Source organism: Anser cygnoides, chromosome 2 (assembly GCF_040182565.1).
Source record: "Anser cygnoides isolate HZ-2024a breed goose chromosome 2, Taihu_goose_T2T_genome, whole genome shotgun sequence".
Lineage (NCBI taxonomy): Eukaryota > Metazoa > Chordata > Aves > Anseriformes > Anatidae > Anser > Anser cygnoides.
The window spans coordinates 17,529,309-17,545,569 of record NC_089874.1 but is presented as its reverse complement, the minus strand read 5'-3'; the positions used below and the strand labels follow the sequence as shown (position 1 = coordinate 17,545,569).

Sequence of the window (16,261 nt, the reverse complement as noted above, 5' to 3'; positions counted from 1 at the left end):
ATAACACAGGCCTTGATGATAAAACATTTTTACGTATCAGAAAATCATTAATAATGGTTTTGGATCTCTTTTCCTTAGTGCGTTGCAAGTCAGTGATGCAACTGCAACTGCAATATATGTTGGAAAACAGAAGACTCTTGCCTAGCTTAAATCAGCTCGACACAATCCTCACATTTCTGAAAATCTGCCAAGCTTAATGTGCGTCCAGGTATTTCGAAGCTCAGACAGCTCTAATTAAAACCTATATTTTCAGTCTGCAATACTTAGGATTCTGTGTTCACCCAAACAATGTTGAGTCAAACCACAAAGAAATCTGTTATCACTCAACTCCAGAGCATATTTTTCATACAGCTAAAATATTACATAAAATTATGAACTGCTAAATATAAAAGTATAAATTGAATGCAGACATTAAATTCATATGCTACCTTTTTCTAACCTTCCAGCAATCATGAGGCATGGGCCACAGCTGCACACATATGGCATTTGCTTATAAAGATCAAAGCATTTTATACTTGAGGAAGTATTTGTGTTAGCCAAATGTACAAAACAAGCATCTTGCCAGTCACCTTTCACTCTTTGACCCTTATATGTAACTTGTAAGAATGCCTGTAATACGCCTGAATTATGTCAAAAAGAGTATTATGTAAATGAAGCATCAAATATATTTTTTTCTAGCAATTCTTCTTCCCAAAATTTCCATTGGGGTAATCAACTGTCTGTGTCCAAATAGCTAAATAAGAGCTCTTAAGGTGTGAACGCTTCTGAAAGGCTAAACTGGAGGTATATGTATCCAGTGACAGTATATAAGAAAAGAAGACAATTAAAGAGAAAGGTTTATATTGTGTTTTATTTGCAGAAAAACTATGGACAGGTTCAGCACCCAGTGAAGTCGGGGGAAATTTTACCACTGACTTGGGCTGGTGGCACGATGAAGCAGCATGGCTCTGTGCAGTGATCAAGCTGCCCTACAAAGCACGAAGGCCAGAATGCAAGTCTTATCAGACACCTACCTTAAAAGAAATACCCCTGAATGAAGTTCTTTCTTCCTTGCTAATTTCCACCAGCTGAATTCTCATTAACTTAAAATGTTTCTTTGGGTGCCGTACAACTTTCTTGTGTAACTTACAGAGGAAAACTGGTATAGATCCTTCACGTCCCTGACTCAAAACCAAAAATATGTATGCACATACCGTTCATACGGTGGTTTTGGTAATGCCATAAGTTTCAAATTTGGGAGCAAGGAAACTATATGCCATATGTGATTATTCACTGCGTCTTCACAAACCTAGTGCAAGGCTTTTCAGTGTAGAGTGTGCAACTCTAACTTCCATAATAAATTCAACATGAGATTTTTTTATCAGTTCTTGAGAGCAGACATTCATCATGAAATTAATATTTTGGAGAGGTATTGTTTAGTGGAAATATAGCAAAAAGTCAAAATAAACCTTTGCCTTTGTTATGACTCCATGTTAGGTAGTCCTCAATACAAGGTTACTAATTTCTTCTTTTAGCCCCCACTTCTGGGCTCAGAAGACTTGGGAAAATAAACACTTTTTTTTGTCACTTTCCATGGTGAGCTCAATATTAAGCAATGACAATGGCAGTGGTGGGGATTGGAGGGGGAGGGTTGTCTCTGCTTTTTATTGCAGCTACATGTTGGAGAATCAGAGTTTGGTATCAAAGAACAACACATTACAGGACATGGATTCAAGGTACCTTTGCAGATGCCTAAAGAATTAGCGGTATGCAACAATGCAAACAGCAATTTTTATAAAGATAATAGAACTGTTTTTTTTTCCTTCTGAGTTTGGGGGATCAAGGATCAATTGTTCTCTAATTTCTCATTCTTCTCAATCACTCGCCAGTTGCAACATCCATAAGAATTGCCACGTTATACAAAATCCTGTACTACAGCATCTCAGGATTTTCAGAATATAAGTTCAAAGAAATATTCCTGGAAACACATTCTTATACAGTTGCTGTCTCTGGGGACTGAGGATATACAGCACTATACAGTCAATTTACAATATACAGTCAATTTATTCCATGTGTTAACAAGAGGGCAACTGCAAAGATTATTAAAAATGCAAAATATTTCAATGTAAGTAGACGATTATAAATTTAGGAATCTAACTTCAAAGATTTGGATATAAATGTCATCTTAAATGAAATAAAATTGGATCCTTTTCATATGCACCAGCAAAGGTATAATTCTCTTGCTTCCTAACTGCCACTTCTTGATGCTTTTGTGGGTTCAGTTCAATTGACTGGCAATTTGGGTCATCCAATTCAGCTATGGAAATGTATGCATAGACAGTATCCACAGATCGTATCCGCATACTGCATGTATTTGACAAGCCCAAGAGAGCTTTATTTTTATTTAATTTTTTTTTTCCAATGCACAAGTGCAATATTACATGTCCTTCTTCTTGATGCAATGTCCTTGAACTTCATGTATCCCTTCCCTTCACTGTTCAGGTATTGTTTTCTGACACATGTAAATGTTAACAGATGTGAGAAACAGTAAAAAGCATGTGGTATAAATGCTTCTTTCTGGCACATAAGAGGCACTTTCCATAGACAGAGAAAGCATTTGCAGTACTATGTAGACTTCATTTTCAGTTGGCAGGTATCTATATTCTAAGGCAACGGTCCAAAATTTTTTGCACAGTTAGCACGTCATACCAGCAAATAAGCACAAATACAAGCTGTTTGGGGAACGTACAGAGCATATGTAGCATTTATGGGTTCCAAAAGCAGGAGTAGTGCACAGCCAAATCATTTAAACATCCAGAACAATTAAGAAGATTTTGCTGTTACTATCCCAGCTTTAAAATAGCAGACAACTGTGCGGCTGCATTAGCATAGCACAATCACAGAGTAACTCTGAATGGAAGGGGTCTCAAGGTCTCTCGTCCAAGGCTGTGCTCAAAGCAGGGTCAGCCCTGAGATTTATACCAGGTTGCTTAGGGTTTTATTCAGCCTGATCTTGAAAACCTCTGGGGTCGCGGACTGCGCAGCCTCTTCAGGCAACCTGTTGCAGGGTTTGTCCCCAGAGAGACAAGGCTTTCCCTATACTCAGTCTCTCTTCTTCCAGTTTATCCCTGTTGCCTCTCATTCCCCAGCCATGTATCACTGTGAAAAGCTTCGCCACATCTTCTTGATGACTGATCTCCTTGTAATTACTGGAAGGCTGCTATTAAGTCCACCTGAAGCCTCTCTTCTCCATGCTGAAAAAACCACTTCCCTCAGTTTCTTCTCACAGGACAAGTGCACTAGCTCTTTACCATCCTGGTGGCAATCTGCTGAACTAGCTCAGGTTTATCCATGTCTTTCCTGTACAGAAGGGCCCACAGCTGGGTGCCATGTTCCAGGTGAGAGGTAATGAGTACTAAGAGGAAGAAGAATCACTTTCCTCAACCTACTGACTGTGCTCCTGCTAGTACAGCCCAGTTCTTTGTTGTCAGGCCACACTGCTGGCTAAGGCTGTCTTCCAAAATCTCCATGCCCTTTTCAGTAAAACTCCTCCACTACCAGTCAGTCGTTAGCCAGCATCACTGCAAGGGCAAGTGCACGTGTCAGTATGAGTCCTTCTCAGGCACAGGACTTGGTCTTTGTCCTTGGCTGAATTTTGTAACGTTGCTGTTGACGTGCTCCAGCCCTTACCTTTGGTCAATCTATGTTGACTGTTGCCAGTCAGTGTCTCCTTCCTGTGCCCAGAAATGTGTTCCAGGAGGATTCTTCCCATAATTTCCCCAGAGACCGATGCAAGGCTGACCAGGCTGTAGTTTTGTAGACTGGGAGGAGGAACTGTTGCTCTGAAGACATGCTTGGCAAATTCCCATTGCTGCGTCTTATGTTCCCTGGCATACCAAAGTCATAACAACTGTTCTTCAGGGCAACAGGAAGAAGTAAGGGGGTAAACCAGAATATTTGCTTGCATGTTTATGCATCACCAGTGATGCTGCCTTCTACTGGTTGAAAGCACAGCTTCCTTACAATAGTATCTCTAAAGTCACAAAATATCCAATTGAAAACCCATTTTTTCAAACAAGATAACACAAGAATCAACAAATCAACTTGTAAAAGCGTCCTTCCAAAATGGGTATGTTTCCCTGGATAAGTAAGACAGTAATAAAAACGGGCTATTAATTCCCGTTTCTGTGAAGATGTCTTTCCAGAATTTTTCACTTCTACAGAAGAAGTAGCACAAGGGGATTTTAATGCAGAAAAAGTGCAGACGAGTTTTACATCAATAAATCCTAAATGTGACAAAAACTTGTAAGGAACCATAGTGCCATGACCTGGGTACAATATTACATAAGTATTCAATTTGCTACTTTCCTTTAGACACAGTCTTTCACAGCTTTCCATCTCACAGGTGGGAGAAGCAGAAAATACGGGAAGTGGTGTTTTCAGAAAGAATGGTTTGCATGTATTCTTCTTTAAATAAGGGGTTAGTCACTTGATGTTTCTACAAGTTTTCCAAAGCAGTGGCCAGTGTAGAACAACACTGCTGGACAGAGGTTCCCGTACTCATATAAAGCAGATACAGATCAGCCTAAGCTATACTCTGGAGTCCTGTGAATATGAAAGCAAATAATGAAGAAAGAATAACTATTAAAATAATTTTAATGCCTTTTTTTCTATTTTTTGTTTGTTCATTTGTTTGCTTGTTTATGTTTTTCTGCCCTGTAAAACAGATTTTATTAGATTTTTTTTCTGATCAGAAGGAAATATGGACTAACTCCTTCAATAAGATTCATATCTATACTGGGAAGCTAGTCAGAGTTCACATAGGGCTTAAAATTCCTGGAACTGAAGACATTTACTTCAACACAACTGCTGCTTCTATCTGCTGTGCTGGTGATGACATTTTGTAGATTGACATAACATTTCCAGTTGGTGGTAGGACTTGCCATTTCTTTTTTTAAATTTAGATTTAGTATCTGACTTCTTTTACATGCAACATTTCCTAAAGGATACTAAATTTCTAGCACCGTGATTTTCTAATTGCGTAACACTTCTTTTCCAAAAAAGACATTTTTCACATGCTTTTTATAAACCTAACCTAAAAAATACTTTAAATAAAAGCATATGGTGGAAGCTTATCCAAGAAAGTATCAGTCTAGATCCAGGCAGCATTTTGCTAACTTTCAACACCATATTGCACACTGGAAAATATTAAAGCACCTAGTTTGAGTGTTATGTTACACATATTCCTATGAAAATATTTCTTAAAAAAATTAGATTTTAAATAATAAAACATACTCTACAATCAAAGTATAATGGAGGTTAAGCTAAATCAGTTTCTGAATTAAAATTCAGGCCCCTTTCCTGATTTCTTCTTTCAGCGGAGTGAAAGGATGCCCCATGTACCAAGCACAGCCTCCTAAGAAGATGCTCAAGCAAATTCTGCAGTGTTTTCTCTTATTTTTTTTTTTCCTCATGTGACACAAAGAGAATAGAGTTCAGATGTAAAGTCTTTGGGCCAGGGCACACTGAGTTAGCAGAGGTAGAAAATCCCGTACCGCAAGGCTCCAGTGAAGGCAGAAGATGGGCAGGGCAGACACCCACTGTGCTGACTGCCTCTCACACAAGACCTCTCCACTCCAGGACTAAAGTCAGAGCAGCCCCTGACGTGGCCCAATTCACTCTGAGTGCAAAGAGGAGGAACTGAAACACTCTGGCTGGGCTGGGTGAAATCCTAGCAAGATCCCACCTGGCTTCTTTTCCTTTCCTCTTTCATTTCTGTCTTTCCTCTTCTCTCTCCCCTGAAACACATTTCCTTTCTAGCAGCCATGGATAAAGGGTAACAACCCTTCAGCATCAAGTCAGGCAGACTAGGAGATGAGAAGGTCCAAATGATGCAGCTTAGGCTAAGGTACACCTGAACATGGTAGCAGTCAGTTGGCTGGTCAGGAGCTCTCTCTTCTTTCTCATCTTTCCCTTACTCCTTAAAACAAACAAGCAAAAACCAGTGAAGGAGAGTGCAGGGGGAAACCTGTACCCTTTCTGCAAACAGCTGCAGGACATGTTAGGGTAGAAACAAACTTGTCTGCAGTTTGTGGTGTACTTCCAGGTATTATATCACCTCACCTGCTTTAGAACTTAGGACTTATCCTCTGCGAGTGATTACTTTTTTCTGTATGACTGCCTGCAACAAAGCAGCTGTTAGGTAAGCTGAATCCCACAAGATGCTGGGAAACGAGGGAGAAAGAACAGGATGGCTTGACAGATTCAGTGAAGAATTCTGAACATCTAATTATGGTACAATATCATGAAATGTTTACTATTTCTTTAGAAATAAACAGTTTCAGTGAACTTCAACAGATTTTGTCATGACAGATTCGCAATTTAAAATTCTTCTGCATAGAGCTCCCCCCCCATCCTCCTCTTATTACAGCTAAACTTAAGAGCATTTGGGTCAAGGGCGTCTCCAACACAGCTGAATTGTGTGGGTCTCCAACACATCTGAATTGTGCTTATTGCATATACTCTTGAACAGAAATCCTCTTGGACAAACACTAATAAAATAAAAAATATATATATAGCTCTCTTACTGTCGAATAAGGTTAAATGTGGCATTGCTTCACTTGTTGGAAAAATATATAAAACCCGAATACCTATAGTAAATTATAACATGGTACACACTAAATACACATACATACTCGCAAGTTTATATATATGTACAAAATACGAACAAAATACTCTACAGCTGTTTCTATACCTCATCTGTACTAACTGTCTATTTCTTATATTATTATTTAGGGGAGGGCGCCCCACTTCTGCACAAAGACATAACAAAAGGGCAGAGAATTCTGAATATCAATGGCAAAGAAAATGTGAATAAAATCCTATATGGTAAAATGCAGAAAGGTTTTAAAACTTTGTAAACTTGCAGGCCACCTTAAAACACACTAAGTTGAAAGGTTTTCCCATCTCAAGTTGTTAGTCATTGGAATTCAGAGGGATATTTCCCACAATTTCAGATGTAACAATATAAACATATAATGGAAAGGTAATACAGCTAAATAAAACTAGTAATAAAAACGTTTTGAATCTTTGTTTAAAAGGTACGATTATATGCAACCAATCAGGGTCCTTAAGGGCAGATAGTTTGAATCTACATTCAGCTGTAAGAAGTTTGGTGTAATATTAAGAAAGAATTCAATGATCATGAGCATTCCAACGTACAAAAGAGTCTTACAGGATATGAAATTCATCCCACAAAAAGCAATAGGCAGATCTGATAATCCAGAAGTGATGAAGCCCAAGGTCTTACAGCACAGTTTTATTTGAACCACTTTCTCTATTTTATTTTTATTTCATTGTAGTTTTCAAGAGAAGATTAACATATAAAAGGCTCTCGGTGGGATAGAGAGAATAAAGAATTTTCTCATAACATCAATACAGTGACACAAAAAAAGCTTTTTTCAATTCACTGGAAATTCATTGTATTAAAACAGGAGTCTGCTTACTTGCTACATGTAATGGGTGTTCAAAACAGTAGGCTTATGCCATGGATGTTCTTTTCCTTTCATAATTTAGTCTAGTTCTGTAACATGTTGGGGATTATCCTTCCCTTATTTTGCTGCAGCCTAACCAATTTTTCTTTTTATTCCTTGCTTATTTTCAGTATGTATCTGATATTTTATGCCTGCTTTTTCATATTTTGCTTTTTCTTTTTTTTTTTTTCATTTTACAGGAGCATGACTTTTACCTTGCCCTTCCTTCCCAAATATTACTGAGGAGGTGGTATAGGAAATTGAAAAAAGATCTGCTAATTCAGTTTTCGTTTTCCAATTATTTTTTTAAATTACTATTAATATTAATACTGTTATTTTGTCTCTGTCTGTCTGTCTCTAGCAGTGATATAAAGGCTTCATGGAAGCCAAGAGAGGGCAGATGCAAATAAACTCTCAGGAACAAGTCAGAGAAAAAAAAAAGCTGTCCAGGAATCCTCACATATGGTTCTACTCGACTTCTCAGCAATGCCCTGAAAACATCATGCATTTGGTTCTTTAGTTTACCTGTTATTCTTGAAGTACACCATAACTAGTCTGTCTTTAAAGACAACATTGAACTGCAGCAAAGAGAAACCACAGTTTCCAGACTACTGACAAACTTTGTAGTGTTTATCTCAAGCTGTATCTTAGACTGAGAACAAGGTCCAAAACCTTACTGTACTAGTATTTTAAAAGTACGTTACATCTACTGGTATTGCTGGACTGACTTCAAACTCTCTTCTGTATTCAATTCCAAGTACTGATTTTGATCTCTAAAGTCAATATAGATTTAGATCCAATGGTCTAAGTGTCTGTCTCACTGCCTATGTACGATCATAATAATCAAAACCAGTGGGATGCTTTTCCTAGTAAACATTACATATCAAAGTCTGGGGATAAAAGCAGGACAGCCATACTGTAGACCCATGCAATAGCATTTGTTTCAAATAACAAGACAAAGTATTTTAAAGTCTTTTTTTTTTTTTTTTTGGTAGTGTACTAGAAGACTGATCTATAATCTCATGTTTTGAGATGTGTGGGTGGCAACAGTGCACACATTTACATAAACTGGAAGAAGACTGGCATTGTTCAATTTATAGTCTGTTTTTAAACTAGCAAATGTACCAGAGAACATTCAATGAGAACAATTTATGAAACTAGCACCATTATATAGATAGATAGTCAAAATTAATAAATGATTTCTGTAGTATTTTCTGGGTAGATTCCAAGATGAGAGTGTAGAATTTAATAATAATTTAATTATTTTTTAATTCTTCACATTTGGATCTCCTTCCTAACTGAAGTTAATTTCCCAAAACAAATAATATAAAATAAGAATAAGCACATATATAACTACACTATCCCTTTGGATAAAACTGGGATGTCTTCCAGTCTAGAAAGACAGTAATTTATCTTAGGTCAAAATATGAGAAGTGTATTTGAACTGATTATTTATTTGTTGGTCTTTCTATATGAATTTCTTTCATGTTGGGGCACTACTAAGGATACTTAGTAAACAGCAATTACATTAAACACAGAACAAAAATAGCACAGCATAAATGATTGTATAGATAGTATGAACACAGCTCAGCTTTATTCATACAAATACAAAATTCTGAACATAAGAAAGCACAAAATGACCCAGGACCTTTAATGGACAAAGGTCTGTGTATAGCCCACATTTTATTTCCTATCTGTAAATTTCAAAAGTTGCCTGTCTTTCCTTGTTTTCTACTTTTTAAGTTTTTGCTTTGGATTACAGAGCGAGGTGAGCTGCAGGAATATTTTTTCTTTATTTTGTCCTCTCTTAAAATTGATATTCACATTTGCTGAAGTCTGTATATACTACCAATTTTTGTATTACTCTTTTTTTTTGTCACTACTTTTGTGATGTATGGAGGATAACAGACAGAGAACTGAATGTATGGTATCAAGGAAAAAAATAGAAGCAACAATCAACACAGAGTGGAAGTTACTACTTTTTCAGATTGTAAAACTGCTTCTATTCTGTTATTAGACAAGAACATAAGGAATGAGTTATTTTACATTGAGGATTCAGCTTCCTTAAATCAACCCAAATTTCAGAATGAGTTGAACACTGTTTTATGAACAGTCTGATATAGTGATCATAAAATATATTTACAAGTGCTGGAAATTTGTATGCTTTCATAAAGGGTATGCTGTAGAAAAACATTACCATGGACGCTTATTTTGACAGACATATGGGTTTTCTTTTTTTTTTTTTTTTCAGGTCATATTCAACCAAACTACTTGTGAGTTGCATATAGTTCACAAGAGTGAAATTAGACAGAATTTTTTCAAAAATTTTTCAAAAAAAGAAACATCTCCCCAGAAGCAGTTCAGGACTCACACTGGCCATTGCTTGAGTGCCTGCTGAATTTTTGAAGCTCTGTGAGATCAGAGATTTTTGAAGACACCGCATAGCCTGCAAGCAGGCAATAATACCTACCTGCCTGCCGTGTGTATGCCTGTCAGGAAATACTAGGGACCTTCATCTGCTTCCTGCACCTTCTAAGGACATAACTATGACATAGGGAATTAGAAATACATTAATAGAAGTTAAATCTAAAACTTTCATTGGATTAGAGAAAAAGTCTGTTATTAAACCTTTTTATTAATTGCTCAACTTTATTTCCAAGCTTCAACTTTCGGGGATGTTTTTGGCTCATTTGTTTGCTTGGGAGTTTTTAGTTTTCTAAATAGAAAGTTCTAGTTATGCTTGGGCAAGTGGAGGTTGTAGCACAAGTATTAAATCTCTGACAGAGCTGGTTAAAACATGTGGGGGAAGATGTGAAAATTAATTTTCTAAAAACATGCAACCTTATACTTTATTATGGAAGAAAAAAAAATCATGGGGACTTTCTAGAAGAATGCTACCATGGCAGAAAGCTAAAAAGAATCCCTATCAATACTCTGAACTCTGCATGGTGGTTACTTTGTATTCCAAGCAGCATGAAAAGGTTGAAAGGTTGGTTTACCAGCTACCCAAAATATTATTTCATAATGCTTATGTTAGCACAACCACATTATTAACAGAATGTTGGATGTTTTGGAGAATACTTGGGGCATGTTGCAGCGTAACTATAACACTATGGGGAAGCTGGTGTAAAACAAAGCACTACTCTTATATAGGGAATATTCTCTTTTCATCCTTCAGTTCACAACTGAAAAAAAAAACAAAACTTCTTTTTCAGAAAAACACTCTATCACATGCTTGAATCATGATAAAAATAAGGCGCTTACCAACTCTTGCATCTTTATGTAGAACAGTTGTGCTTGTTAAAGAGTGGTTTCTAGAAATACAATTCTCTCATACACATCTGTGATACTCAAGAATTAAATAAAATAACAGTTCTTCTCCCCACTCCCTAGGACGTTTGCATGAATTTAAAGAAAAATAATTCTTATGTATATTGCATGAGAATTCTGGGATAATGAGATGAAGAGCAGAGAGATTAACAGAAACAGCCTGAGCAATCAGAAGCAAACCCAAGATCCAAAGTCCAGGCTTCAGAGTGTCCCTAACTCTATGTTACAAGGGATTTTTGTTTGTCCAAGGACTTTATTGCCTTGCCCAAACATGGACCTATTTTTAGTGCTAGCGAATTGTTACTGAACGTCCCTTTGCATCTGCTGCACATGTGCAGCGTGCCATAGGGTCTCTTGTAGTACATGCAATGCTGTCATGAAAGGCAAAAACTTTGTGCTGAGCTGTAATGTACTTGCACTGGAGATTTGGCATGGCTCAGTATTGTGAATTGCAGTTTGCAATCAGCTGTCACCTCTACTGCCATGAAGGACTAAGTATTGTCAGCAAACTTTGCAATCTCACCTTTCACCATCCTTTCCATTATCGTTTATGAATGGCAAGATCCCTTGGCTGCAAAACCTGATCCTAATTCCTAATTCCTACACTTTGAGTCGTCATTTCTAACCAGTTATTTATTCTTTCTAGGATTTTGCCTCCCCGTGACATAGCAGTTTGATTTTTTTATGAGTCTTTGGTGAAGAGTGCTGTTGAATGCTCTCTTAAAACCCAAGAGGAGTAAATCCAACACTTAAAAATACCAAGAGAATAACTGCAGATGGATAAAATTATATGGCAACTGACGAGAAGATGAAATGGTTTATGAAGCAAAATACTAATAAAACATTATCTCTACAGTGAATGTCCAAGAAATCCAGGACAAAAGTATGATGGACCTTAGTGAGATATATACACCCTCCATTAAGCCTATAATGCTTGCTCAGTCCAGCAACTATGTCTTTGCATTTCTGTATAGGAGATAAGCCAATCTAATGACTTTTGGATTTGTTCAGGTTTCACAGGTACAATGTATACAGATAAAAAGAGCAAATAAACTTGGATTCATCCCACATACCTCTGGTCAAGACAGGCAGTAGGCAAGTGGTAGTGAAAGAGAGGACCTCCCCAGGGCAGTTCTGGTTTTAGGTGTTCTAAATATGTTTTGCAGATCTTTAACGTTTGCGCGTTGCCACAGGAACCTATATTATGTATCTCACCCTGAGTCCAGTGGTTGGAACTGTAATACATGCATGGCAGTTTGGAAGTACCTTTATGCATGCCTTCTTTCTCAATTCTATACCATGCACAGTTTCTTGATTTTTACCTTTATTTTCAACAGAAATGCAATGAGTAGACTAGGTACAACCTAAATTCACTTACCATCTAGCTTTCTGGATTCCCCAAATGCAAAGATAATATATAATTTGCAATATATCAAGCTCCTTTGGTAATTGACTAGAAATACTGACCAATATTCTCTTACTTTAACATTCATTTTTTTTCTTCACAACTTCCAGAGATTAGAAGTTATCATAAACTGTTGCAAGAAAGTCCTGCATTGATTAGTATCTGGTAAATAGTCAGTTATGACTCTTGGAGATAAATGCAAAATTAAATGAGATTTTAAGTAAAATGAAGTCATACGGGTCTAGCAAAAGATATCTTTCAGCTTTTACATACAATGGATTGTTATATAATCACCATTGCAACTATGATTCACAATCTGATCCAGCCCTCACTGAAGTCAGTGACACAATCCTCATCGAGCTCCTGCTCCCTAGAAGCACAGTCAAGTCTTTAGACTACGCCAAATACAGAACACTGAACAGAAACATTAACACTAGGGCTCATCTCATAATCTACCCATTACAAAAGGACTTCTCCTTAGAATTTATACCTTGAAAGTAACAGCAATAAGATGTGCCATATTACTAAAAGATAGTGCAGAGTGCTCTTTGAAATGGCAACATAAAAGAGATTACAATGACTAGGGCTCGAAGCCAATTATAACTGAGCGATAGCTTCTGTTGGAAAAAAAAAAGAATAAAAAATAAGTTTTCACAGATGACAACATGCAATGCAAACTTTGGTCCACTAAGGACTCCTGAGCGACAATTCAGCCTCTACTTATATATATGTATTAGTATGAATCTATGCGCATGTGCATATATTGTTCTTATTATTTCTTATACTCATCTTCTTCGAATAGCTCCTTACATAAAAGGAAACTATTTTTGATCAGCTGAATGCCAAAAATAATTACCTGGCGTTCTGCCCTTCTGCATTAAGCCCAGTACCTCTCATATTCTAATTATTAGAATTCATAATTCTAATATCTGACAATGTTGATATTATTCCATAAATATTAAAATATTTCAATATTCTTCTTTCTTATTATTGCCAAATTAGAAAGAAATATTTCACATAGTCACAAGGATGAGACTTGGTACGGGGAGCTAAACAACTGCAAGAAGCTGCTCTGTGTATTTCTGTGGTTTAGAAAGAGTGCCAAGTCGGAAGGAAAAGACATTCTCTGAATTTTCTAAAGCAAGATAAATACAGAAAAGAAATATAGATGAAAGATGGAACAGCTATCTATGGACTCTGCCAGATTCCTTGGCTTTTTGGCACACCTATTGAAGCTGGCAGACTTAGCCAGTAGCAATCTTTTCCATTAAAAGAAGCAGCATATATTTTGGTTTAACATACTTTGTTTGTGCATTTTAAAGCTTCAAATATGTCTATTTAATTTTTTTTTTAATGATTCCTTCTGCACAGTTGGCTGCAATCACACTTATTTTAAGCGGCTCATTTATCACTAAAAGAGCTGCAGGGCACAGCTACTGTTAAACAGCTCCAACAAACCTACAGCTTAGTGGGACAAGCTTCTTTTTATAAGACTAAAAGATGTTTAAATAGTGCCAAGAGGAGCTCTATGCCAGCCTCTAGGTTTGTTATCCAAACGTTACTAAATTAGAGGTCTCCTGAAGCACAGGGTTTGGGCAAAGATAAGCTGATCTCCCCTGGGCTGCTGGTTGTTCCCATCTGGAATCAGCCAGATTTTAACAGAACACTTGCTACGTACCATAAACTTTAGTAGTGTGAAATTCTGAAAAATCACCTCAAGTCTGAGCCTTAATCTACATTGAAGCCAAACTTCATTACCTCTGGCAAGGTTGCAAAAGCAAAATGTTTTACATATAAGTACCCCTACTTTATGAATGGTGAAATTCTGCTTTGTTATGAAGGTAGAGGCTTACTGGGTTCTGCTTTCTGGAGCTGAAACTGTAAGGAAAATGTTCACACCTGGCAGTTGCCAACACAACAGAAACTGTAGTAGTGTAACATTGTCAGTTATCATTAAACCTTCCGAAACAAAACAAAAAATGTCAGTATTGGACTTGGTTTATGGAACCTCTTGCATCTGAAATTTCAAAGTGTGATGTGATCAATAGATTTGTGGGTGAAGGAATTGGGCATACTTTCTGTAGCCAAGAGTCATGCAGCGATTTTGCCATCTAGTGCCCTCTTTCTTAACATCCAAGAACTGCAACAACTAATTTATAAAAAGCAACAGGCACCAACCAGCTTGGAGTATGTGCCAAACACATTGTGTCTCCAGCCTGAACTGTGGAGCCTGGGTAAGCCAACCATGGCAGTTAAAAAGAGGATACTTCTAAACTGAAAATAAAAATGTAAATATGTAAATATGCAAGTATACGTGTATTGTACAGAGATAATATTTATGTATAGATATATTAAACATTTTGGATTTTTACAAGATATTTTCTTAAACCTTGTTTAATAACGTAAACCTACATTCTGTACCCCCACCAAAGACCAAAAGACCATGCCCCCCCAACAACTGAAATCAATTTTTTCTAAAGAAGTAGGTCTCAGTGCTTTTGCATTTCAGTTTCTGAACCTCAGATATATATGGCTTATGCCAAAGAGATGTTTTTTGAAAGATTTCAGTAGAAATTTCTAGCAATTGTCTTCCATATTTTTTAATTCACATTATTTATTTCACAAAGATGGTCTTCTGAAAGTATTTTCACATAAAAAAAAAAATCACCAAAACTTGTAGGGATTTATGATTTTAGCAAACAAAGACCAATATTCTGGAAGCACTGTGCAGTAAAAAATACAAAAATGTATTCTTTAATACAGTCATTATAAGAAAGTATAAAAGAACTCTCCAAATAGTAAATCTGCTTCTGACAATAACATTCATAAATCATGGTTAAACAAACTATTTTTTATATGTTAGAGTATTACATTGAATGAAAGAGCCTATGTGTGATTAATTGACCTTTCTACCATTAAGAATAGAATTCAAAAAGCACAAACACTTCATATAGTAATTCATAGAACAGTTTAGAAAATACATTATAGCTATTACACCTTGTTTGCCAAAATAAAAGTTAACAAAATGAAAAACAACCATGCATCTCTTGAGGCTATAGCACTTTAAGAAGACAAGAATGGATCTGATGGATTAATATATATATATTCATACTTATAAGCATGTATATATACACATCAAGAAGCATTTTATACACTCTTAGAAGCGTGAGGCTCTGTTTTGCTGCCTTATTATACCAAAGACTTTAAATTAGTTTTAAATTAGTTTTCAGCATCCCTGCTTAAGTTCCTACTAGCTACAACAACCAATATTCTGGAAAGTATCTACAGATACTTCATAATATTAAGAAAATTAAGCATTTCCATGCTGTGCAAGTAATTCAGTGAATGAGACCACAGAGAAAGGCTAAAAACCAGTTCAGTATGCTGGCAGGTTGGATAGACACTTTCAACATTAAAAAAGGTCAGAACACAAATGGGAAGTCTGATCTGCATTTCAGATATGCACTGTAATTATGGAGTTAATGGTTCCTCTGGCCCAAACATGCTCATATACAACGGAGTAAGAACAGAAGAAAAAAGACTTATCACAGTGCAGGACAAAATACCATCTTTACATGAACTTATCTGGATAACAAAAACAGCTCAGAACAAAACAGAGCTCAACAGAGGCTAATGTATTCTGACTATCTGGAAAAAAATGCAAATAGCACCAGCTATGGTTCTCATATGGGCTAAGTGCCTTAATGTCTGAGTGACTGGATACTATCTGGTGGCCCTGCTGCCTTGATATGCACAAAAAGTTTATAATCAGTATTACGTATTTATACTTTCCTTATGATAACTGAGTTGAAGTTATCATAATTAGCAGTGCTTGTATCTTGGTTTGCTTGAATTACCAAGTATGAGTGATATATTTTTTTATAGATTTTTTTTCTACCATTTCATTCCTATCTCTTTGTTCACCTCCACCTTGTGTCCTACAAGAATTCTGAGGTCTTGCTCTGATGTAGTTATACATCACTGCCCAGCAAAGTGAATTCAACTGTGATCAACA

General features: G+C 36.6%; 1 protein-coding gene across 3 annotated transcripts in view; it reads right to left on the bottom strand.

Moving 5' to 3' along the window:
• The window catches only part of ODAD2 (outer dynein arm docking complex subunit 2), a 96,070-nt gene that overhangs the window by 1,656 nt on the left and 78,153 nt on the right, over positions 1 to 16,261 (bottom strand). The gene's annotated exons all lie outside the window — the stretch shown is intronic.